This window comes from Raphanus sativus, chromosome 5, assembly GCF_000801105.2.
Source record: "Raphanus sativus cultivar WK10039 chromosome 5, ASM80110v3, whole genome shotgun sequence".
In the NCBI taxonomy this organism is placed as follows: Eukaryota; Viridiplantae; Streptophyta; class Magnoliopsida; order Brassicales; family Brassicaceae; genus Raphanus; species Raphanus sativus.
The window spans coordinates 14,664,138-14,687,651 of NC_079515.1; the positions used below are offsets into that span (position 1 = coordinate 14,664,138).

The following is a 23,514-nucleotide window of genomic DNA, read 5'->3' on the forward strand; positions in this document are numbered from 1 at the left end:
AGCTCTTAACTCTCTCTTCAAAATGTTCTTGTCATGGAAGGCTTTGGTTCTCTCCTTGTAGATCCTTGAGTTCTCAAAGCATCCATCCTAATCTCATCAAGCTCATGAAGCTGAAAAAGTCTCTTTTTCTTTGCATTCTTGATGTCAAAGTTCAGTAATTTCACAGCCCACAATGCCTTGTACTCAAGTTCTACTGGTAGATGACAAGCTTTCCCATACACAAGGTTGAAAGGGGTGGTTCCCAATGGTGTCTTGTATGCTGTCCTATAGGCCCAAAGTGCATCATCAAGCTTGTCTGACCAATCCTTCCTCTTGGCTCCCACAATCTTCTCCAAGATACCCTTGATCTCTCTGTTAGAGATTTCAACTTGACCACTGGTTTGAGGGTGATAAGGGGTTGCAACCTTGTGTTTCACTCCATTCTTCTTGAGAAGATTCTCAAAAAGTTTGTTGATGAAATGTGAGCCTCCATCACTTATCACCACTCTAGGAACTCCAAACCTTGGAATGAATGCTCTTAAACATCTTCAACACCACTCTTGAGTCATTTGTAGGACTTGCAACTGCTTCAACCCACTTAGACACATAGTCTACAGCCACTAGAATGTACTTGTTGCCATAAGAAGAGGGGAAAGGTCCCATGAAGTCTATGCCCCAAACATCAAATACTTCCACTTCAAGAATTGGGTTTTGAGGCATTTCATTCCTCTTTGTGATGTTCCCTCTCCTTTGGCAAGAATCACACCTTGAGATGAACTCTTGTGTGTCCTTGAACATATGAGGCCACCAAAATCCAGCTTGTAGAACCTTAGCCACTGTTTTGAAAGTTGCAAAATGCCCTCCATATGAAGAACCATGGCATTGTTGTAGGATTCCATCAACCTCTTCTTCAGCCACTGCCCTTCTATAGAGATGGTCTTTGCAAAGGATGAAAAGAAAAGGTTCATCCCAATAGTACCTCTTCAACTCCTTGTAGAACTTCTTCTTGGAATAACCTTCAAGTCTTAATGGTTCCTTTCCTGTGACAAGGTAGTTCACAAAATCTGCATACCAGGCTCCTTCTCCTTAGATGCCTTAACCTCTCAAGCTTCTTGCCCGTTTCACACACTGCAACCACTGCCCTGATGGCCATGACCTGTTCCTCACGAAGCCCTTCATCAATGGGGGTTTCACCTTCAATCCTCATCCTAGATAAGTGATCAGCTACTCCATTCTCAATGCCCGGCTTGTCTCTAATCTCCAAGTCAAACTCCTGAAGCAAAAGGATCCACCTCAAAAGTCTTGGCTTAGCATCTTTCTTGGCCAAGAGGTGTCTCAAAGCTGCATGATCAGTGTAGACAATAACCTTTGACCCAACCAAGTAGCTTCTGAACTTCTCAAAGGCGAATACAATGGCTAGCATCTCCTTCTCAGTTGTGGAATACTTCACCTGAGCATCATTCAAGGTTTGGCTAGCATAGTAGATCACATGAGTCTTGCCATCCTTTTTCTGCCCCAAAACAGCTCCAACAGCAAAATCACTTGCATCACACATAATTTCAAAGGGGAGACTCCAATCGGTGGCTGAACAATAGGAGCATTGACCAAATTGTTCTTCAGCTCCTTGAAAGCTTCAAGACAATCTGAATCAAAGCTGAAAGCGGCTTCTTTGCATAGCAGCTTGGTTATTGGCCTAGCAACTTTTGAGAAGTCCTTGACATATCTCCTGTAGAACCCAGCATGGCCAAGGAAACTCCTTATGTCTTTCACAGTCTTGGTGGAGGTAGACTAACCATCACCTCAATCTTAGCCTTGTCCACTTCGATGCCTCTTTCTGAAATCTTGTGTCCAAGTACAATCCCCTCTTTGACCATGAAGTGACACTTCTCCCAGTTCAGCACAAGGTTGGTGTCTTCACATCTCTGTAGGACCCTGCACAAGTTGGACAAACAAGCAGAAAACGAAGATCCGTAGACAGAGAAGTCATCCATGAACACCTCCACAACATCCTCAATGAGATCAGAGAAGATAGACATCATGCACCTTTGAAAGGTGGCTGGAGCATTACATAACCCAAATGGCATCCTTCGATAGGCAAAGGTACCATAAGGGCATGTGAATGTCGTTTTCTCTTGATCATCGGGATGTATGGGGATTTGGAAGAACCCTGAATACCCATCAAGAAAGCAATAGAAAGGATGGTTTGCAAGTCTCTCAAGCATCTGATCAATAAATGGCAATGGAAAATGATCCTTTCTAGATGCAGAGTTTAACTTTCTATAATCAATGCACATCCTATGTCCAGTTACAGTTCTAGTGGGGATCAACTCATTCTTATCATTTTTCACAACAGTGATACCACCTTTTTTGGAACCACATGCACAGGAGATACCCATTTACTATCTGAGATTGGGTAAATAACACCTGCATCTAAGAGTTTGAGAATCTCCTTCTTTACAACTTCTTTCAAATTAGGGTTTAACCTTCTTTGATGTTCAATAGAAGTCATTGATTCATCCTCTAGATGTATCCTATGCATGCACAAAGAAGGTGATATCCCTTTGATGTCATCTAGAGAATACCCTATTGCTTTCCTAAACTTCTTAGTGCACTCAACTCACAGTGAGACAATTCAAGTTCAGTAAGCTCACTACAATGACAGGGTAAGTCTCATTAGGGCCAAGGAAAGCGTACCTTACACCATGGGGAAGGGGTTTAAGTTCCACCTTAGGTGCCTTGAGTTCATCCCAATCCTCTTGGTGACTGTCCTTTTGTTGAGTGGATGCTGTCCTCTTGATGAACCACTTGTTGAAGCGCCTCATACTGATCCTCACTCTCAAACCCTCTGTGTGAATCCAGCATCCTTCCATAAGCATCACTTTCCTTGTTCTCAACCACTTGGACTCCTCTATCAACTGTCAAGGCATGCTGTAGAGGGTCCTCCAGTGCTAACTCTTCAAGCAGCTCATCAGCTAAAGCTTCCATTTCCTCTATGTAGAAGATCTGCCCTTGGATGGTTGGCTTCTTCATTATCTCATTGATGTCAAAGTGGAGGATGTGCTCCTTACCCAAGTGAGATCTATCTTTCCCTCCTTCACATTTATAATTGCTCCTGCTGTGGCCAAGAATGGTCTTCCAAGGATCAAAGGATCTCTAGCTTCCTCATCCATCTCTAGCACCACAAAGTCAGTAGGGATTTCACAATTTCCCACCATCACGGGAGATCTTCCAAAATTCCAATGGGAAACTTCACTGAGCGATCAGCAAGCACCAAGGAGAGTTTGCACTTCTTGTAGTGGCTAAACCCAAGCTTCTTGGCGACAGATAAAGGCATGAGACTAACACTAGCTCCCAAGTCACATAGGCACCTTTCAAACATCAAGGGACCAATGGCACAAGGTAGAGTGAAGCTTCCTGGATCTTCTAGCTTCTTAGGGATTGTCAACCTCTTAATGATGGCACTGCACTCATGAGTAAGAACCACCATTCCTTCCATTTCTTTCTTCTTAGCAGCCACAGCATCCTTCAAGAACTTGCTATACTGAGGAACAAGCATAAAGGCATCTATGATGGGCATTGTAATCTGCACTTCACTCATCTGCTTCTCAAAGAGTGCCTTGTACTTCTCCAATAGTTGCTTCTTGAATCTTCCTGGGAAAGGTAACTTAGGCTCATAGGGAGGAGGGACAAAAGAAGTATCTTTTGATGTAGCTTCACCTTGCTTCACTGTTCTCTTCTCCTCTCCAACCTTTCCTTTGCCCTTAGCTTCCACAATCTTTTCCATAATTTCCTCATCAACCTTCTCATCAACAATTACTACCTCATCATCAATGTTGATGGCAACCTCCCCACCCTGTTTCTCACCATCCTTGGTGAGTTCTCTTGGAGGCAACTCTTTACCACTTCGCAAAGTAATTGCCTTCATTGTTTCTTTGGGGTTTTGCTCAGGTTTTCCAGGTAGGGTTCCCTGTTGGCGACTAGGCTGAGAGTTCATAGAAGCGAATTGGCTCTCCAAAGCCCTGATCTTGTTGTTCAGCTCTGTGTAGGTACTGTCAATCTTGGAGTGCACTGTCTTGAACTCATGCCCAATATCCTTTGCAACTCGAGATTGAGCTTCCATGATCTGCTTGAACATTGACTCCATGTTTGAATCAGGAGCCTTTGATTGAGATGAGCTTCCTTGAGCTTGAGTAGACTGACTTGTGTTACCAAAACCAGGAGGGGCATTTTGCCTTTGCTGATAGTTCCCTTGTTGAGTGGTTTGCTTAGGTTGGTATCCTCCTTGCTGGTTGTTTGATAAGACCTCGGCTGGTAGTTGTTGTACTGAAAGTTAGGCTCCTTTCTGTACCATGTACCATTGTTGTTGATGAAGCAAAGTTCTTCTTGTCCTTCCAAACCATCAACCTCATTCACCTTAGGAGGAACCTCTTGATTAGGATCACCAACAAAGCTGACCTGCTCCTTCTTGGATTGGTTTGAAAGAACCAAATCCAACTTGTCTTGCAATGATTTGATATCCTTCTTTGTCTGCTGATCCTCACCTCTGCTTGCTCTATCATACTCCTCATTGTAAACTGAGTCACTCTTTGCCATGTTCTCCACCAGCTCCTCTGCATCCTGCTCAGTTCTGCCCAGGAAGAAACCATTGCTAGCTGTGTCAAGCCTATTTCTGCAAGATGGGAGAACTCCCCTGTAGAAGGTGCTAAGCAAGCTTTCCTTGGTGAAACCATGATGAGGACACTGAGCAATGTAGCTGTTGAATCGTTCCCATGCTTCACCAAAACCTTCTAGATTCCTTTGTTGAAATCCGGAAATTCATTCCTAAGCTTTGCAGTTCTTGAGTTAGAGAAGAACTTGGTGAGGAAGGCTTCTTTGCACTCATCCCATGTTCGGATGCTATCTCTTGAGAGACCCTTCTCCCATGTGTGAGCTTTATCTCCCAAAGAGAATGGAAACAGCCTAAGCTTCAATGCATCTTCAGAAACACCATTTATCTTGATGGTGCCACACAGCCGATCAAAGTTGTCCAAGTGATCTAGAGGATCTTCCAAAGCAAGCCCATGGTACTTGTTGCTTTGGATCATGTTGATCAAGCTTGACTTGATCTCAAAGTTGTTGTTCTCCACAGCTGGTGCTCTAATGCCAGCCCTATTTCCATGGATGTTAGGCTGATCATGGGCACCAATTGCTCTAGCTTGGCGCTGTGGATGTCGTGGTCCAAGGTTGGCAGCTCCTTGACCATCTTCAGCAGCTCTATCTTGAGGCCGGTTCTCCATGTCGAACCCCAACCGCTGAATGTGAGCCTGTTGCTCTTCTTCCCTTCTTCTTCTCACAATCTCCCTCTCAAGTGCAGAAATGTCTTCAACAATGGGAGCAAGGCTTGATAAACCTCTACTCCTCAAGTTCATACACCTGAAAAGTCAAAGAGAGAAAAGAGGCAAGAATCAATATCACAATAGAAAATAAAAATGATTTAGTCTCAAGCAAGTTACTAAATCCCAATGTCACAATCAACTTAGAAGTTGGCAACGGCGCCAATTTGATAACAGGATTTTGCTAAGATCCTATTCAAATGTTGAAGTATAAAGGATGTCAATCCAATTCTAAGGGAATGCGAAGCACTAGGAATGCAAGACCATGCTTAAGCTAAATGCTATCAAGATGAGATGAGAAACTATTCTAAAATAGGAATAAAAATGCAACAAAGCAAAAGACTTTCTTTGATTATGAGAATGAGAGGACTCATGGGATAAGGGAATATGACTTTGGGTGATCAAACTCAAACTAAAGTGCTAGCTTACAATCAATCTATTTACCTTAGGCCTAGACACAAGACTAAGCAAACTTTATCTCTAAATGAATGCTCATTTGCTTCCAAAACTCAAGCATCTAATCTCTTAGGTTGAATGTTTAGGAAGCAATCATTAAAAATAAGTCTAATAGCCATCTTAACACCTTTAACAACAAATCTCTTTGGTAGAGTATGTTAAAAGCTTAGGAGAGTTGGTTCAGACATTTCATCAAACACCTTGTGGGTGGGAAATGTCTAGAACTCAACTTTAGAGAGGCCAACCCTAAAGAAGCATTATAAACACCCTACTAGCAAGGAATAAGAAGGATCTACACCTAAACACCTTAGATCAAGTCTAATCACCCTTAATCTCCCTAACCCATGAATCCAAAAGTGGATCTACTCACTAATCACCATGATTACTCTTGAACCCATGAGGTTTCCAAGCTTAATCATGTTTAAGAAAGATCAATAAGAAATTATAAACACTCAAGAACACACAAGAAGATGATGATTTGATTCAAGGAAAGAACTTTCACCAAATTGTTTTGTGTTTCTTAAGAGGAAAATAAGATAATCCCCACAAAATAGAGATTACAAAGTATTTATAGGTAGGTTTAGGGTAAGAGAGATACATAGAATAAAAGACTAGAGTGCCCCTTGGATAAGGCTAATTTTGGTCTTCAAAATGTGATAAAAATGACCCAAGGTCGAGTTGGGTCGAACCGACCCGGTTTGAGAAAACCAGATTCGACCAAGCTTCTTCCACGCCCGGCATCCTCATCCCGGTCCTGCATTCCGGTCTGAGCCTCCACGCCCGGCTTCATCTTCCCGGTCTCGTCTCTCCGGTCTTCCTCTTCACGCCCGGCTTCATCTTCCCGGTCTCGTCTCTCCGGTCTTGCCCACACGCCCGGCTTCATCTTCCCGGTCTCGTCTCTCCGGTCTTGCCCACACGCCCGGGATGGTGATTCCGGTCTCGACCATTCCGGTCCAGTCGAGTATAAAAGAGTACTTGTTTGGCTGAGCATCATTCTTCACCTCTCTTGGATCTTTGAACTCTCAAACACTTCACATCATCTCATAGTATGCTCCAACACCTGATAGGGACATATGAATGCAATATGGATCCTAAAGACACTAAGATCTAAGCTATATGATCAAAATGCATAAGATATGAAAGCTAAAAACATGTAAATATGCAAGATATCAATGCACAAGGTCTCGGAAATAACAAGAGTCATTAAGGAACAGGCTCCTCTTTGACTTGTGTAACGAAATAAGAAAACATAGTCTAAAAATAACATAAGGTACTTATGTGGTTCGAGAGTATCATGCTAGGTGATTTGATTAGCAAGACAAGGCCTCGTTAAAAACCTATCTTAGCAAACCCAGTGGGACAAAAACTAAGACAGGAAAAGAGCACACTTCTCTTGCTAGCCTAGATGATACTCAGCTTGATGGTGAGATAGCTTGGATGGTGATAAGGGTGTCTTGAAGTATCAAGCTTCCTCCAAGACATTCATCTTGATTCAGAGACTTCCTAAGTAAACCTCCAATGGCTTCTTTGAGCTTCTTAACTCTAGCACGAGTCATTGGTCCTTCTGAAACTTCTAAGGTATCCTCTTGAGCTGGTTGATCCTTAGTCTCATCTTCTCCATCATCTATCTGGTCCATGATCACATCATCCCCTCCCTCTTGAAAAGGATTTGTCCTCAAATCTGGTTCATCTGCAATAAAAGGGATCAAGTCAGTAACATTGAAACTATTACTCACGTTGTACTTACCTTGGAGATCCAGCTTGTAAGCATTGTTGCTGATCTTCCTTATGACCTCAAAAGGTCCATCTATTCGCGGCATGAGCTTAGACTTCCTTTCATCAGGGAACCTTTCATTCCTTAGGTGAACCCAAACTTGGTCACCTTCTTTAAAGACCATCTCACGTTTGCCTTTGTTTGCATGCTTGGCATACTGCTTAGTCTTTTCTTCAATATTACGCCTTGCTTGCTCATGGAGTTGTTGCACTAGCTCTGCCTTCTTCTTTCCGTCAAGACTAACTCTTTCACACTCAGGTAAAGGTATTAGATCTAAAGGAGAGGTGGGATTGAACCCATAAACAATCTCAAATGGTGAAAACTTAGAAGCAGAATGCACAGCATGATTATATGCAAACTCACAATGAGGTAAATAGTCTTCCCATGATTTCAAATTCTTTTTAATGAATGCACGCAAGAGTGTTCCTAGAGTTCTATTCACTACTTCAGTTTGTCCATCAGTTTGCGGGTGACAAGTAGTAGAGAACAATAGCTTAGTGCCTAACTTAGACCAAAGTGTCTTCCAAAAGTAACTAAGAAACTTAGTGTCTCTATCAGATACTATAGTTCTAGGCATGCCATGTAAACGCACAATCTCTTTAAAGAACAAATTAGAAACATGCAATGCATCATCAGTTTTGTGGCAAGCAATGAAGTGAGCCATTTTGGAGAACCTATCAACAACTACAAAGATTGAATCCTTTCCGGTTCTAGTCCTAGGCAATCCAACAATAAAATCCATAGAGATGTCATTCCAAGGATGATAAGGAATGGGTAAAGGAGTATACAAACCGTGAGCTTGAACTTTAGACTTAGCTTGCTTACAAGTTGTGCATCTCTCACAGATTCTCTCCACATCTCTCTTCATGCGAGGCCAAAAGAAATGATCCTGCAAAACTTTAAGAGTCTTGGCAATACCAAAATGCCCCATAATACTTCCTCCATGTGATTCCCTAACAAATAAGTCTCTCAAAGAGCAATTAGGAATACACAAACGATTATCATAGAAGAGAAACCCATCTTGTCTAAAGTAATGGCCGGAAGCAAACTTTTCACAAGATTTATATGCATCTTTAAAATCAGGATCGGTTTCATACATTCCTTTAAGTTGTTCAAATCCTAACAACTTAGCATCAAGAGTGTTCAAGAGGACATACCTTCGAGATAGTGCATCAGCCACTATATTGTCCTTACCTTGTTTGTATTTGATCACATATGGAAAGGTTTCTATGAACTCAACCCATCTGGCATGTCTCTTGCTGAGCTTGTTTTGCCCCTTTAAGTACTTAAGAGACTCATGATCCGTGTGTATCACAAACTCCTTAGGCCAGAGGTAGTGTTGCCAAGTTTGCAAAGCTCTCACAAGCGCATAGAGTTCCTTGTCATATGTTGCATAGTTGAGTGTAGCTCCTCCAAGCTTCTCACTGAAGTAAGCTATTGGTCTCTTATCATGCACTAAGACAGCACCAATACCTATACCGGAAGCATCACATTCAACCTCAAACGTTTTATTAAAGTCAGGAAGAGTAAGGAGAGGAGAATGAGTGAGCTTCTCTTTAAGGCATTGAAAGGCGGTTTCTTGTGCTTCTCCCCATTTGAATCCAACATCCTTTTGATCACTTCAATTAAGGGAGCTGCTATAGTGCTAAAATCTTTGACAAATCGCCTGTAGAAACCAGCAAGCCCATGGAAACTTCTTACTTCACTCACGGTGGTTGGACTTGGCCATTCTTGGATTGCTTTGATCTTTTCTTGATCCACTTTTAACACCATCTGCACTCACAACAAAGCCTAAAAAGACCAAGTTATCTGTTCCAAATGTACACTTCTTAAGATTGGCGTAAAGAGATTATTTTCTAAGCACATCAAAGACAGCCCTAAGATGTTCTATATGATCATGATAGCTTTTGCTGTAAACTAAGATGTCATCAAAGTAAACAACAACAAAGATGCCTATGAATGATCTTAGAACATGATTCATTAAGCGCATGAAAGTACTACACTACAGGAAATGTGGGTAGTAATAGCGGACGAAAATCGCTATGATTAATTTTCAATAGCGTTTCCTTGGACGCTCTGACATCACCCGTTATAAAAAGTCCGACCCTTTTAATAGCGGTTTTCGGTTGTGCTATTATTAAGTTTATAACAATAGCGTTTTTGTGTTCGCAATTGTCAATATTTATAATAACGTTTAACAAAATGTTATTAGAACCTGATAATTTGATTTTTCTCAGTAGCAAAGATAGCAAATATTTCGTGTTATTAATTAGTTTTTTAAATTATCCGAAATCAATTAATAATAATTAGTGAATTGATTTTTTTAATAATTAATTCGAAAATATGAAATAAAAATAATTTAAATAAAAATTCAAAAAAGCAATATAATTATTTAAATCCCATAACACCACATTATCACTTTCATACAAATCATCACACACAAGTGCATACAACATTATCCACTATCGACACTTCAAACACAAGCAAGATATCTCCTTTGAATGGCATCGAGCACCTCCATCAAGCTTCCACCTTCCTCAAAGTCTGAGCACCTTCATCAAGCTTCCACCAGAGATAACAAACAGAGCCACCCAATGAACAAGTAGATAAACCTGCAATATTAGGTGATAAAAAACAGAACCAGAGATTAGTCAGATACAAACAAGTGACAAAAAAAATAAACTCGGTAGGGAGGGACAAAGATACCAAACTTTGGGGAGATTGTCAAAGACATTGGAAGAGAGAGAGACTGCCCTAAGCATGGGCCTCCCGAAAGAGATGTAACTCTGGCCGTCGCCGTTGAATTTAAGAGAGTTATCATCGGGTGCTCTCTTGTACTTGACAAACAAGTAGATACCATAAACGATCATGCCAAGTCCAGCAACAACCATAAGAAAGTTGAGTAATTTGAGCAAACACTCTAAACAAACAAATCAGACAAGCTTAAACAATATCTTGCAAACGTTTGGAGACAGTTTTGGCATACTCATCCCTCTTGGACTTCTGCAACACACATAATTAAAAAAAAAACGAATTTAAACTTCAAATCAAATCATATAAAGCATAAACTTCACTTCAGCCTATCATTGAGCAATTTCTTAGAACAAGCTTCCTGTAACAAGAACAAAATAAAATAAACACAGAGGGAATGAGAGACAGAGAACTGATCAGTTGTGGTTATGATGAGCGTGACGGTGGTGGTGGCGACTCTGGTGAAGACGGATCTGAGAAGCGATGGTGGTGGTTACAAGCAATGGGGGACGGGAGAGATGGCGATGCTGGTGGTTGTAACGAACGATGGCGGTGGTGGTGATGAGCGCCGCCGGTTCTTCTCCTTTCTCTACGAACTCCATCTCTCTCTCTCTCTCTCTCTCTCTCCCTCTCTCTCTTCTCTGGCTCCGTAGATCGCAGAGAAAAATAAAATAAAAAGAATAAAAGAACAATTAATCTGGAGCGTTTGATTCGATATCATCAAATCAAGCGTGGAGATGGTGATCCATGCCATAAACAACAACAACCAATAGAAAAAAAGGGTGAGGATAGATACAAGAGTGATTTTGGGCCTTTGATTCAAATTAATCAATGGTTCCAAAAAACATAATACAAACTGTCTTTTTATTTATTTATAGCTGTCAAAAATCATCTAAGATTTAAATACTTTTATATCATAATTTAATATTTGAAATTTAAATTTTGTATTCAAATATTAATTTATTTACGTAATTATAATTTATTTAAAATTAAGATTTAATGTTTTATGATGTATATTAAGATGAGATGTGTGGTTTAGGGATTAGGGTTTTGATTTAGGATTAAATATGTGATTTGAGTTTCAGAATATACATGGAATCTAAATCTGAAGTTTTTATTATAAGTTTGTAAAGATTGGATTTATGATTTTGTATGTAGAATTTAGGTTTGGAGTATAAGGTATTAGATATTAGGTGTAGATTTAATATTTAATTCATTATGATTTAGAGGTCGAGAGTTTTGACAGTATAAGAGTTAGAATTGTATATAAAAGTTTGTCATTAAGATTTAGATTTGATGTTTGTTAAATTTTTAAAATTTATATTGGAAATTTATATTTAGTGGATCAATGGTTTATGTTTGAATATAGGAGTTAGGGTATAGAGTTTGATGGAGGATCTAAGGTTTACATTTAAGATTTTGAATGGATTTTTAAAAAATTAGATTTAAAGTTTAATTTTAAATTCTGGCTTTAAAATCTAAATAAAAAGTTATTAAGAGATTTTATTTAGCATTTAAAATATCATTTTATTTTGAATTTTAGGGTTTAGGGTATTAGATTTAGGGTATTGGATGGATTCGGGTTGCATTAGTATATTTATATTGAATTTTTTTTGTATAAAGTTTAATAGTTAGATTTTAGGATTATATTTAGGGTTTAGGGGTTAAAATATATTTAGGGATTAGGGGTTAAAAATAAGTTTAACTAGTCACTTTGTTAAAATTATATATCCATAAATTTATAAATAGAAATGATAAAAAATTATAGTATATATTGCAATAAGATTAATAAATATAATTTACTCAAATAAAATACAAGTAAATCATAATATACATATGCTTTTCCAAAAAGATACAAAACACACAAAATCAATACATGAAACACATGAACTCATTGCAAAATAGAACGGATAAACTGGTGATGAAATCTGGTATTGTTATTCTTGTTGCCATAGTGAAGTCTGCATAGAACCCATGGCAAGGAGGCTCTTTTTCAGGACAGTCTTCATGCCAATACATTTGAACCAATACCTGGACAACAGAATAGTAAGAACTCAAGTCTGAAGATCCTGTTGATTTGATTTTGTCCAGAATAAGCCTCTCAAATAGCAAGTTCAACACGTGCCAATGCTCTTGGGAACTCAGGCTCCAAGCATTCCAAAACACCGCAAAATTCAACCAGTCTAGAAAATCTTAACCGAGGCTCTACAGAGATATTCCCACAAAGTTAACAACAGTAAGAACAGTTGACATGAGTGCAGGTGGAAGGAGAAAGGAGTAGAAAAACTAACCACGTCTTTGTGGTCTTCCTCTAATGGAAAGTTGCTTTGAGACTAACGCACTGCCAATACAGCAACACTAGAAGCAAGCACAAAGAAGAAAGTGACGAGCTAAACAGGAAGCACATTTTAAAATGGTCAGACTTGTTCCTTGGAGTTGCACTGATGTGTGGGTACTTTGGGCTCTATAGCCTTTGTCAATTAATTCTCTGTTTCCATTGTTTTCCAGTTAATGTAACTAACAATCACGGGCTTCTACTCAAGCAACAATTGTGTCCTGTGATACCCTGAGACAGAACAGAAGATAAGCGAGAGTTTTCATTCAATGATAGTGGAGAACAAAAAAAAATAACTAAGCCAGTCTTGTATCAAGAATAGAGCAAAGACAAACTAAAAAGAATAAAACAGATACCTTCGATCTCATGTTGTGCTAGAGGTCATAACTAAGAAGCTACATGATCCAACAACCCCTTATGAAACCTGTAAGGGAAGCGCACGATTAGGCTCACAAATTCAAGAAAAATTCATTACAAATGCCCAATGAATTATCAGAAACAGAATATGTTCGACAATCAAACTGTTAGATAAACCAGATTAGTTGTTTCCAATAATCCATCAATCAACGACCTATTAAAATGCATCCACCAATGTCAATCAGACTCTCTATGAAAGGATCCAACTTTAGTCGATGATAATAATTCTATAAACCCATCACTCGCCGCGTTCAATACGGCACGAGATTGCTATCAAAGATTAAAGAGCAACTCAAAGATTCAATCTTTACCCTGAAATCAGTCCGGAGAAACTTTGGCTCTGCCAAGAGGGAGGCTCATACTCAGAGAACGAGACATCTCCAGCGACCTGAACCATCAAAGCATCTTCCCGCCGACCTGAACCATCGAAGCGGATGAGAGATATGGTGATGGTGGTGACGAGCTGGTGGTGGTGGGATAACGAGCGATGGTGACAAAAGGAGTGGTGATGAATCTGAGAATTTGAGGAAGTCAAGCAGACTACAGAGAAGAAACAGAAATAAAAGAAACGTGGCTGAATTATTTTTAATATATTTTTCAGATAAGATAGCATTTATTTTTTTTAATTTGCAATGGTAAAGCGCCTCCACTTACCAAATTAACGCGCCTGAATTATTTTATTTTCCCGCGATTACAAACATAGCTTTACATTTTAAAAACGCTATTATAAAAGCCTGTTTTGGTATACAATAGCAGAAATGTCAAAACCGCTATGATACGATGCTATTAATACCCATATTTCCTGTAGTGCTAGGTGCATTCGTCAAACCAAATGGCATCACTAACCATTCATTACAATCCATGTTTAGTTTTAAATGCAGTTTTCCACTCATCACCTTCCTTCATCCTAATCTGGTGATATCCACTCTTAAGATCTATCTTAGAAAAGAAGCAAGACCCATGCAATTCATCTAGCATGTCATCTAATCTAGGAATAGGATGGCGATACTTTACAGTGATATTGTTAATGGCTCTGCAGTCAACACACATTCTCCAGATACCATCTTTCTTTGGCACAAGAAGCACTGGAACAGCACAAGGACTCATGCTTTCTCAGATATGTCCCTTTTCCATAAGCTCCTCCACTTGCTTTTGTAGCTCTTTAGTTTCAACAGGGTTGGTCCTGTAAGATGGCCGGTTTGGAAGTGTAGCTCCAGGAACAAAATCTATATGATGTTCAATCCCACGAAAGGTAACCCAATTGGACTGTCTTCTGGAAAGATATCTTTATATTCCTGCAAAAGAGAAGATAGTTCACTCGGATATTCCGGTGTTTTATTAGCAACAGTTAGTAGGTTCTCTTTAAACCTGAGTAAAACAAAGGAATTTTGAGAGTAGAGAATTCTTTTTATCTTCCCTGTTTTGGCGTAGAGACTGTGTTGCTTGCTTTGATCAGGCTTGAGATCAATCTTTTTCTTTTTCTGAAGTTGAAGTTGATCTTCATGAACCTCTTTGGGAGTTAGAGGCAACAGCACGGTTTTCTTGCCATTATGCTCAAAGGTGTGCTTGTTAGTATAACCATCATGCATCACACACCTGTCTGATTGCCAAGGTCGTCCAAGAAGAATGTGGCTTGCCTCCATAGGTAGTATATCACATAGAACCTCATCTTCGTATTTACCAATTGCTATGGGAATCAGAACCTGAGTTGAGACTCTCATTTCTCCTTCTTCATTAAGCCACTGCAACCGGTATGGCTTTGGATGTTTCTGAACTTTCAAACCCAACTTTGCCACCATTGTCTCACTGGCCACGTTGACACAACTTCCTCCATCAATGATGAGACTACAGACCTTTCCTTGAACCAGACATCTAGTGTAGAACAAATTCTCACGCTGTTCAGTCTCTTCTGCCTTGGTTTGAAGATTCAGAAGTCTTCTTGTTACTAGTAACCTTCCTCTGACCGGTTCTTATTCAGACTCTGCCTCAGATTGCTCACGTTCAGTGTGGATCTTCTCATCCTGAGACAAATACTCTCCACTGTCTAGAAGGATCATGGTTTTTTTGTTAGTACATTCATTGGCATAGTGTCCACGCCCTTGACACTTAAAGCACTTGACATCCCGAGACTTTGAACCCGTAGCTACTGCTTTTCCTTTGTCTTTGTCAAAGATGCTGCCCAGTTTAGTGTCATCCTTCTGATAAGGCTTGCTCTCCTTCTGGTAACTAGGCTTCTCATCTTTGGAATGCTGAAACTTGCTAGTACCATAGCTAGAACGAGAGTAGCTCTTTCTTTTGAGTTGTTGTTCCACCAAGATAGCTTTGTGTAGCATCTCCTCTAGCTCAACGTAATGCTGCATCTCCACTCTATCTTGTATCTCACGGTTGAGTCCTCCAAGAAACCTTGACATGGTAGCTTCTCTATCTTCTGAGACACTCGCTCTCTGCATCAACAACTCCATCTCTTGATAGTATTCCTCCACGGTTTTGGAGCCTTGAATCAGTTTTCGTAGCCTCTGGTGCAAATCACGATGGTAGTGGCTAGGTAAAACCTCTTGCGCATTAAAGACTCATCTCTTGCCAAGAGTCAACAGGATACTCCTGATTGACACGTCTAGCAGTCACTAGCTGATCCCACCAACTCAAAGCATAGTCATAAAACTCAGTAGTGGCAATCTGGATCCTTTGAGCGTTTGTGTAGTGTTGACAATTGAAGACAATCTCAATCTTCTTCTCCCACTCCAAGTAAGCATCAGGATCAACCTTGCCATGGAAAGGAGGGATCTTGATCTTAAGACCAGTATACTCATCTCTATGATACCTTCTTCCCACGTGATCTCTCCTATGTCTCCTACGACTGTCTCTAGAAGAGGATCTTCTACGCTCATAGTAGTTATCAGTTTCTTGTGAACCATCATGCTCTCGTTGGCGTTGTGGAGATTGCTCTTCTCTTTCAGCTTCACGGCTGTGTCCTTGACCAGTAGCTTGTCTAATCTCCCTTCTAATTTCTTCCATGTTGTCTTTCATCATAGTTGACATGTTCTCCAACATGGTTTTGTTCAACTGAGCAGTCATGGCTTCCATAAGCATTTTGTTTCTTCTTATCAAGTCCGCTTCTTCATCAGTCTCGTTCCCCATGGTACCTGATTCAGTCAAACACTTAAACAAATAAGTAGTTCAATAGAAACGAGATCAAACAAAAAAAATGAAAACTTGCAGAACAAACAACAGATCTATGATCACGATTTCTTCAAACACAAGCAATTGATCGATTCAAATTCAAATATGATAAAAAAAATTCTTAGATCTAACAGGATTCAATTCAGATCAATGAAAACAAGTGATAGAATGATCAGATCAAGTGATAAACTTAAACAAAAACACAGATCTATCGATGATTTGAAAAAAAAGCCGAAGAGTTCAAATCAAAAATCAAAGAGAGATCGAGAACTTCCCTATCCAGAGTGCTCTGATACCACTTAATACGATCCTAGGATGATTTCTCTGGATGATATGGATAGATCCTTGCAAGATAGAATCAAAGACTCAAGATCTTCAAGGCAGTGAAATGGTGATGAATCAAAGAGTTGCGGAATGGCTCCTTGACACGGTTTAGTTGACTAGATTGGATATAACACACCTCCTTAGACAACTAGAGATTGCTGGATATTACTCACCAACAGAACTCAAGAACTCGCAAAGACAAGTCAGAGAGAACAAGGGTTTTTAGATAAAAGATTGGATTATCTTATTAGACTACGAGACACACACATATATAGTGAGATCCTTGTACATGCACAAGGTCTCGGAAATAACAAGAGTCATTAAGGAACAGGCTCCTCTTTGACTTGTGTAACGAAATAAGAAAACATAGTCTAAAAATAACATAAGGTACTTATGTGGTTCGAGAGTATCATGCTAGGTGATTTGATTAGCAAGACAAGGCCTCGTTAAAAACCTATCTTAGCAAAACCCAGTGGGACAAAAACTAAGACAGGAAAAGAGCACACTTCTCTTGCTAGCCTAGATGATACTCAGCTTGATGGTGAGATAGCTTGGATGGTGATAAGGGTGTCTTGAAGTATCAAGCTTCCTCCAAGACATTCATCTTGATTCAGAGACTTCCTAAGTAAACCTCCAATGGCTTCTTTGAGCTTCTTAACTCTAGCACGAGTCATTGGTCCTTCTGAAACTTCTAAGGTATCCTCTTGAGCTGGTTGATCCTTAGTCTCATCTTCTCCATCATCTATCTGGTCCATGATCACATCAAAGCCTACACTTTTATTTTTATGCAAGAAATGAGGTTAGTAGAGGGGATTGTCAGACATGATCTGTTAGGTTGTGGAACTAGTGGAATTTGGTTGCTATACTAGGATATGGTATAATGTGCTTCTAAGGTTAGGATGTTTAAGGATTTGGTTTGCACTAATAAAGAGATGATGAACTGAGTTTTTAAAATCTTTTGAGTCCCTGCTGTTTTCAAACCTCTTTCAGAGAGACTGCCTGGTTGTTTTGCTTGAGGACAAGCAAAAGGATAAGTTTGGGGGGAGTTGATATACCATGGATTTTACCCATTTTTACCCATGGTATATAAGTGTCTATTTAGAGTATTTACAGGTTCAGGGACGATTTGGAGATATATGGTGATTTTGGTGCCTTTTGGAGTCTTTCGCAGTGCAGGACTGCACAGACGCTTCAGATGTTTAGCTCTCTATGGAGACCTTCCCACCGTTGGATTTAGCCCATCTTTTGGTACAACATAGAGCTTTGAGTTAGCTTTCCAATGCCACTCATTGGAGATCAATCCAACGGTTAGATCGGACGTTATGCCCATTTTACTGAAGAGTGGTCAGTCTGCCTCGCGAGAGAAGGCTGCCGAGAAGAGGATTATATGTCGATCGATGCAACAGAGTGCATGTCGATCGACAGGGACATCAGAACGTGGGCCAGGTATATTTCATGACCGACTGAAGCCCAGGAGTCACCACAAAGTTACCAAAATACTCTTGACGACCAGAAACCCTATTTATGTTACTTCTAAGCCATTGTTGACGGCTACGCTTTCTACGCTTTAGATTCTCTTTTACGCTTTCATTGTTTCTCTTAGGAGAGAAGGGATGAACTCCTTGAGAGTCCTCCTGGAACTCTTTTGTTTTTGGTTTTATATTATCTATTGCATTTTCATCTATTCATCTATGATTTTTGTGACAAACTTCATGTCTGAATAGATCCACCTGTTAGATCTATGGTTCAGATAGGTTTGTGGGATTAGCCCCAAACTGTGCTTGCTAAGTTGTGATATTTATCAAATGGATTGAACTCTATGCTTGTTCTAGATTAGCTAACTAGAACATAGATCACTAGGATCTTTGATATCTTGAATTATCCATTTGAGCTTGCATGTCTCCCGTTGAGAAGAACGACAGTTCCTCCTTGAGACCTTGTGGTCATATTCGGCTCGCGCCTAGGTAGATCTAGAAGCCGTCGATCGATATCCCGACAGGTGAATCGATCGGCGCTGCGAAAGGTGTATCGCTTGATATCTCAAAAGGATATCGACCGACTCTTTTTCTGTGTCATCATGCGAAAAGTGTGGCCAGAGATCTAGATGATTTAACCAGTGATTTATCACATATGTTAAGCGGCTGAGATCTATAGTATCATGCAAGCAACTTGTTAGGCATTTATAGATATTATAATCCCCAATACCTGAATATAAGCCCTAGATCTAGCAACCATCATTCCATCAACTACCTTGGTTACATAAGAACAACTACCTTGTTCGCCCTTGCAATTTCATATATTTCCTATTTTATTTACTGCTTTATAATCTATTTACTGTTAGCCTAGCTTAATCATATAACTATTAGATCTAGTGTGTGCCTTAGCTCCTTGTGGATTCGATCCCTAAGTATTACAATTTGACTTCTTTTGATGAGAGTAAAAATCACTCCTTAGGGTAATTTGAGTGGTATCAGTGTGACGTGGCATTGACCCGAAAGACTGTGGGCTATCGCGCGGTGGCCCGCAGGACCGTGGACCGTGGTCAGTTGAAAGTTCCTTCTCCAGGTTTTTGTAGTAGGGAGATAGAATATTGCCGATGTTGAGGAGGAACACGAAGTCGCCATGGCCCATGTTAGAGTGTCGTAAAGGGTTATGGAATCCTAGAGTAAGTGTAGCACCGATATACGGTGTTACGAGTTAGATCGAGTCACAGTTAATTAGTATCTTATTATTGTGATTGTGGTTGATTGATTTGCTTGCAGGTTCCTGTTACTTGAAGTTAGATCATGGTAGGAGGCCAAGTCTAACTTAGTATCTGGTTGATTAGATAGTAGTTTGTGTTTGATTATTGGTTGGTGACTTGTTTCCGTGCAGGGCCCCGTTACTCGAAGTTAGGCAATGGTAGGAGGCCATGTCTAACTTAGTAACAGTTTGTTTAATGTTGGATTTGATTGATTGTGTAGCTTTAGCTTTGATCGCTTGCTAGGATTAAATTGCTTGTTATTTTGGGTTGTCTGGGTTAGTTTCTTGGTTGGGGTAGAGGTAGCCAGCTCACTGAGTAACATTAGGTTACTCATTCAACTCTGTTGTCCTTTTTGCAGTTTTCTTTAGTAAGGACGATCGGATAGCTTGGTGCTGGACGTTAGGACCGCCGGTGTAGATTTTCATGCCTTTTGTTAACGGTGTTTTGATTTATGTTTAGTTGACTCGATTTGGCATTAGGCCTGGCCCGATCTTGAATTATTCAATGTATGAATATTGAGTTAATTAAGTAATTGTTTTATATGCGCATCATGAGTACTCTGATAATTGACTAGTCTGGTCTAACACAACGTTAGGTCCTAGTACATGTTGAAAAGCCTTAAGCCTCGATCCAGCGGAAACCGTTAACTCTTGGTACGGGTTGCAAAGCCTTATGCCTTGATTTAGCGGGACGAGTTAGTGGATGAACTCGTCTAAGTCATGGAGTAAATTTTGTGACTCTGATCGGATCGTCCCTAGCCCGTCACATAGCGCTTCCAGACCATGGTGTTGGGTTGGACGGTCAGTCATGTTCTTGTACGATTGTTAGCTGGCCGGTTGGCCTTTCATCTCCAACCCTTGGTGTTGGTCGCTTTGTCAGTCATGTTCTTGTTTGATTGTTGACCGGTGGTTCGACCTATGCCTAGGACGGTCCAGGGGTGTTACATGCGGAAAGTCTCTTAATACTACCGAACTCCTAAGCCCGAAGATATGACTCACTCCAACGACTTAGAAGCTACGATGTCCGATTAAGAACAAATGATTCAACAAGAATAAAAAGAACTTTTTGTGATTATAAATGTTGAATGATTTGAAACAATACAAAGCAAGCCTTTATATAATAGGCTCCGGGTTAGACCAAAGGTCTAAACTTATTTTAAGAAATACAAATAGAATAAATATGGTGGACTTGACCAAAGACCAAAGACCAAAGACCAAGACTATTGACCAAATTTGGGAATTTGTGATTGCAAAACTCTTCGGCTTGTTGTATCTATGAATGACCGTCAGTTTGATATATTGTTCGACCATGACTTGTATTTTCTTGTTGGACCCTTCTTGGAAAATTCCAAAAACTGATTTCTTATTAAGCATAATAAGGGCTCCACGTTCTGCATCAAGCCCATTAGCTTCTCTCGGTCTAGAATTTCATGGATCAAACCGATAAGGCCCATAACTACAAGCTAAGAAAGATAGTTGAGGCAGACTTCACTTGGGACAAGAAGAATCAGACGACAACCACAACTTTTCCCTTCTCACCCGTTTGGTTTGTACCGCACATCCCGACGAACGTACCATCGACAGTACCGCCGTGTGTGAACTGATGATGGACTTTCCTCTTGTCCATTTCTCTAAGGCACATACTTTCAAGCTATCTGAAGACATAGCCCACATCAGCGCACAACTCGTTCGTGAAGGACACCCGACGGACCATATCCATCGACCCACTTGCGTTCTTCTCCTTACGGCATTGGAGTTGATCATCACAGATGCACCTGGACACTTAGGCAAACCTTGACCAGTCTACTTAAAATTCGTCAACCTTGACCAAGACTGTCTCAATTTCATCAACTTTGACTTACTAATAATTTTCTAGTCAAATGTTGTATTTTCTAGACATCTTTTTCCACACTTTTCTTTAAGTCTTTCTTTGACATGTACTATAAATATGTACTCTCTTCTTCATAATAAGATAATCTATTTTTCTTCTTGTTTTCGAGTTTATCTCTTTTTTCTTTGATTAGAACTTTCTTTGTTTCTTGGTGAGGTTATCTCCGAGCAAACAAACCTTTCTTTTGTTGGACTTGTGCATCATATCAAGGAAAAATCGAAATCTGGTAGTATCAAGAGACTTTACGCACCTCTTGTGTCACCGTTCATTCCATCATTTCTCCCTTATTGGCGAGATCATATCCTTAAGTCTGATTGAGTGATCATGTCCAAGCATAGGACATATCAAGTGGTATCAGAGCCACTCAACCAGTACTATCTATCCATCGTTTTCATCTTCCATTTTCTTAAACACTTCTTCTTCTTTCTATCTTAAATCTGAGCCACTACCTTACCTAGGCCATCTTATTTATAAAAAAAAAGAAAAATTTATATCTATAGAAAAAATAAAGAAAAGTCTAAGAAAATGAAAAAAAAGAAACAAAGTTCGAATTTGGCTAGGTGGTGGAAGAGAAATCCTGCTGCTTGAGGAGAAATCCAGCGTTGGAGTGGTTAATAGGGATTTCAAAACCAATTCTCTTATCTTTCTATATTGTGTTTCATCCCTTGTTTGCTTGGAGATCCCATTGGGTTACTTGATTTCTTCTCTTAGAACTTTAAGAGGAGACTCTTACGTGACCATCTAAATTTCGAGAGAAACACTTGAGTGAGTGAGATTAAAACACTTGAGAGTGAAAAATATTTTATTTTCTAACCATGAGTGGTGATGACGAAAGAAACCGTCCGGGGAATTCTTTTGCAGGCTTATCAAAGACTATCGTCCCATCAGCTGTTGCAATAACATGTACGAAGTGGTCTCCAAAGTCTTAACAAACAGGCTAAAAGTGCTACTTCCGGAGTCGATTGAGACTAATCAATGTGCTTTCGTGAAAGGATGACTACACCTTGAGAATGTTCTATTAGCTACTGAACTCGTAAAGGATTATCACAAGAATTCGATCATGGCTAAGAGTGTCTTAAAGCTAGACAAATCGAAAGCTTTCGACTTTGTATGTTGGTCCTTCATCACTGATGCCCTTCTTGCCATGGGCATTCCAGACATGTTTGTTCAATGGATCCACACTTGCCTCTCCACTGCTGCATTCTCTGTTTCAGTGAATGGTGAATTGGAGGGTTTCTTTGGAAGTGAGAGTGGCCTGCGTCAAGGATGTGCTCTCTCTCCCTATCTCTTGGTCATAGCTATCAACGTGCTATCCCATATGCTCAATAAGGCAGCTCAATCAGGGAGTATCAGTTTTCATCCTTCTTGAACTGAGGTAAACTTAACACACTTAAGCTTTGCGGACGATCTAATGATTTTCACTGATTGTGCCGTTTCATCTCTCTGGGGCGTCTTTGATGTTCTCTCCGAGTTCGGGAATCTATCTGGTCTGTTAATCAACCCAGTAAAATCATCTATCTTCATGGCTGGCTATATATGCAAAGATTTCAAAGATGAAGTTCAAAGGCTAGGCATCCCCACTGAATCACTACCAGTGAGATACCTTGGACTCCCCTTGACCACAAAAACAATGACTAATGCAGACTACAAACCCCTGATTGATCAGATCCGTATTCGCCTTCTATCTTGGTCCAGCCGCTCCCTGTCCTATGCGGATCGTCTTCAACTTATTAAGACAGTCATTGGCAGTATCACTAATTTCTGGTGCTACGTATTTCGGCTTCCCCAGCATTGTCTTGATACAATAGAAGGGATGTGTGGTGCGTTTATTTGGTCAGGCTCACCGAATACGCACACGAATACAAAGGTTTCTTGGGATGACATATGCAAACCTAAGGAAGAGGGAGGCTTAGGAATACGCCGCTTACGAGATACGTCGCGTGTGTTTGCGTTAAGCCTCATGTGGAGAATCCTCACGAATTCATGATCCTTATGGGTAGCATGGACGAAGGCTTAATTGCTGAGGTCGCACAGTTTCTGGGACGTAAGTGATAGGTTTGCTGGCTCTTGGATTTCGAAGAAGATGCTGAAGCTACGCGATCATGCAGCTACGTTTCTTCGATCGGAAATTTGCAATGGCAACTCCGCTCTGTTCTGGGTTGACAACTGGTCTAATGCGGGATGTTTAATAAAGATTACAGGTGCAGGAACTCAGGTACTTGGTATCTCCCGCTATGCAATGGTATCAAGAGCGGTGTCTGCTGGACAACGGAATTTTCGTCGATGTCGTGGC

General features: G+C 40.2%; 2 long non-coding RNA genes and 1 other non-coding gene across 5 annotated transcripts; 1 reads left to right on the forward strand and 2 right to left on the reverse strand.

Moving 5' to 3' along the window:
- The first annotated feature begins 4,702 nt into the window (after positions 1–4,702).
- Positions 4,703–4,808, forward strand: LOC130495282 (small nucleolar RNA R71). The gene has a single exon (XR_008934554.1). It is a non-coding gene; the product is annotated as a small nucleolar RNA R71 (small nucleolar RNA).
- Positions 4,809–9,925: 5,117 nt separating this feature from the next.
- On the reverse strand, positions 9,926–11,056 carry LOC130495224 (uncharacterized). Its single transcript, XR_008934495.1, has 2 exons — positions 10,288–11,056; positions 9,926–10,193 (listed from the first exon to the last, which is right to left on the reverse strand). It is a non-coding gene; the product is annotated as an uncharacterized LOC130495224 (long non-coding RNA).
- A 1,084-nt stretch (positions 11,057–12,140) lies between these two features.
- LOC130512611 (uncharacterized) lies at positions 12,141–13,490 on the reverse strand. Of its 3 annotated transcripts, none has more exons than XR_008946185.1 (4): positions 13,396–13,490; positions 13,024–13,091; positions 12,624–12,898; positions 12,141–12,537 (listed from the first exon to the last, which is right to left on the reverse strand). It is a non-coding gene; the product is annotated as an uncharacterized LOC130512611 (long non-coding RNA). The 3 variants fall into 3 exon arrangements; XR_008946184.1 differs by having other exon boundaries at positions 13,024–13,081; positions 13,396–13,463; XR_008946183.1 differs by having other exon boundaries at positions 13,024–13,457.
- Between the last annotated feature and the right edge of the window lie 10,024 nt (positions 13,491–23,514).